Source organism: Budorcas taxicolor, chromosome 3 (assembly GCF_023091745.1).
Source record: "Budorcas taxicolor isolate Tak-1 chromosome 3, Takin1.1, whole genome shotgun sequence".
Lineage (NCBI taxonomy): Eukaryota > Metazoa > Chordata > Mammalia > Artiodactyla > Bovidae > Budorcas > Budorcas taxicolor.
Window position 1 is genome coordinate 109,776,609 of NC_068912.1, and position 2,640 is coordinate 109,779,248.

General features: G+C 47.3%; 1 protein-coding gene across 8 annotated transcripts in view; it reads right to left on the reverse strand.

Annotated features, from left to right (window-relative positions):
* Positions 1 to 2,241: 2,241 nt before the first annotated feature.
* Positions 2,242 to 2,640, reverse strand: part of MAP7D1 (MAP7 domain containing 1) — a 22,931-nt gene continuing 22,532 nt past the window's right edge. For all 8 annotated transcript variants that reach the window (XM_052636674.1, XM_052636670.1, XM_052636676.1 and 5 more), the window contains one exon: positions 2,242 to 2,640. This exon is cut by the window's right edge and continues 197 nt beyond it. The gene's annotated coding sequence lies outside the window, so the exon portion shown is untranslated.

The following is a 2,640-nucleotide window of genomic DNA, read 5'->3' on the forward strand; positions in this document are numbered from 1 at the left end:
GTTGATTTACAAGGTTGTGTTTGTTTCTGGTGTTTGCTGCTGCTGCTGTTGTGTCCGACTCTGTGTGTACCCCATAGACGGCAGCCTACCAGGCTCCGCTGTCCCCGGGATTCTCCAAGCAAGAACACTGGAGTGGGTTGCCATTTCCTTCTCCAATGCATGAAAGTGAAAAGTGAAAGTGAAGTCACTCAGTTGTGTCCGACTCTCAGCGACCCCATGGACTGCAGCCTACCAGGCTCCTCCGTCCATGGGATTCTCCAGACAAGAGTACTGGAGTGGGGTGCCATTGCCTTCTCTATTCTGGTGTATAGCAAATTTATTTTATATATGTGTGTATATATATATATTCTTTGTTAGATTCTTTTCCATTATAGTTTATTAAAAGTTAAAAAGCTATTGAATATAGTTCCTTGTGCTATACAGTAGGCCCTTGTTGGTTATCTATAGATAATAGTTTGTATCTATTAATTCCAAACTCCTCTAATTTATCCCATCCCCCCTTCTTTCCTCTTTGGTATCCATAAGTTTGTTTTCTATGTCTGTAAGTCTGTTTTTGTTTTGTAAATAAGTTCTTTTGTATCATTTTCTTTTTTTTTAGATTCCATATATAAGTGATATATTTGTGCTTCCCTGTTTGACTTATTTCACTCAGTATGATAATCTCTATCAACAGCCCTTCCTTAAATAAATATTGAGTGCCTATGGTACCAGACCGCCCCACTCCAGTACTCCTGCCTGCTCCTCTGGGGCGTCCCACACACTGAGCGCTCCCTCTGCAGCTCTTCTTGCTCAGTTTCACACGGCTGGCTCCTTCTCATCCTTCAGGTCAAGTTGAAATGCTGCATCTTTAGAGGACACTTTCTCTGAGTAGGTCTTTGTGTGATGAGCTTTTCATCCAGGTTATTTCCTTCATCCTAGCTCACTCAGAAATGCGTTTATGTATTTATCATCTATGTTCCTAGATGGATTAGAAGCTTTTGACCACCATAGCAGAAAACCCAACTCCACTGGCTTAAACAAGGAAAGTTGTCCAGGGGAAGGACTGGTTTGGAGGTGGGGCAGTTCAGTGGTGTTCTCAAGGACCTCAGTTTTCCCCATCTCGCTGCACTGCCCCGTTGATGTTATCTCTGTCCTCAGGTTAGCAGGATGGATACAGCAATTCCAGGCCTCACAGTAGGACTTCATGTCATACCAATAGGGTTTTCTCCTCCTGATGTGTCTCACTTAACTACTGCTGTGTAACAAGTTGTCACAGAACTTGGCAGTTTAAAACGACATTTTAACTGGAAAGGCTTCGCTGGTGGTTCTGGCAGAAGGTCTCTCATGAGGTTATTGCCAAGCTATTGACCAAGGCTGGAGTCCCCTGAAGGCTTAACTGCAGCTGGAGGATCCACTCCCAAGTTGATTCGTGTGGCTGTTGGCAGGAGGCTTTGATGCCTCCATAGGTGGGCCTCTCCATAATGCTGTTTCTTAATGTTGTGCTTGCTGTCTTCCTCCAGAGTGAGAGAGCAACTGAGTCAGAAGCTGCAGTGTCTTTTAAGACCTAATCTCAGACATGGCCCACCACCACTGCCATTGTATTCTATCATCACTCAGCCCAGCCTTGGTCCTACATGACAAGGAACTACATAGGGTATGAACACTAGAGGGCGGGAGACACTGGGAGGTCACCTTAGAGGCTGGCTCCCACCTGGTGTTTTTCTTTCAGAGTGAGGAAAAAAAAAATGAGGGAAGGTTTTCTTTGTATCTGCTGGCAGATACCTAAACCTACCTAAACCAATCACTCGCAAGGCGGGTGGGACCAGCAATTGCAATCCTGATGCACCCCTGGGCTTAGGAGCCACCTCTGCTAAAGAACATAGTGGGATCCAAGAGGAAGACTGCCGCCTACACAAAATCAGGACTCTGGGATGAGGAAGGGGCAATGGGAATGGATGTTGAGAGGGCTCCTGTGTCTCTGATGCTCACTGCTAGACTGTCAACTGCAAGAGAACAGAGACCCATGTCTTTTCTCCCTCCTTGCATCCCTGGCATAGAGCTCATTGCCTAGTATAGAGTAGATATAACCATTTTTGTTAAATGAATGCATGAAAGACAAAATGGAAGACTGCCAGAAGACGTCTGGGACTGGTTACCAGGTAGGGCTGGATATCCGCAGGCCACCGGGTCCTCAAGTTCTTCTTAGAATTCAGGAGGATGCCTGCTCCCCACCCCACTGCCAGCCCTAAGGACAGACGGGACTGGCAGAATTATTCTCACTTTATTTTCTGGAGAAATTTGATCAGATGCAGTAACACTGATTCCAGGCGAGGGCAGGGGGCACAGGTACCCCTAAAGCAACCAATATCCTGTGGCCCAAGGTGCCCCCCATCCCTAGACCTGGGTTCCCCCTCAGTTACAGTTAAATAGAGGGAGGAAGCTCTCCCCAGGGAGTCTTGGGAGGGTCTGCCTCCTGCACCCACCCCCTCCATGCCGAGGGGTCTGAGCACAAGCTATTTACAGTATTCACATCCACTGTACCCCACCAAACCAAGGCAAATACTACAGGTGGCTCTTCCCCATGGGAGGAAGCCAGAGAGGCTGTGAGTGTATGTGTGTGTATGGGGGGGTGTCCGCGCGTGTGAGCACACGAATGCACTG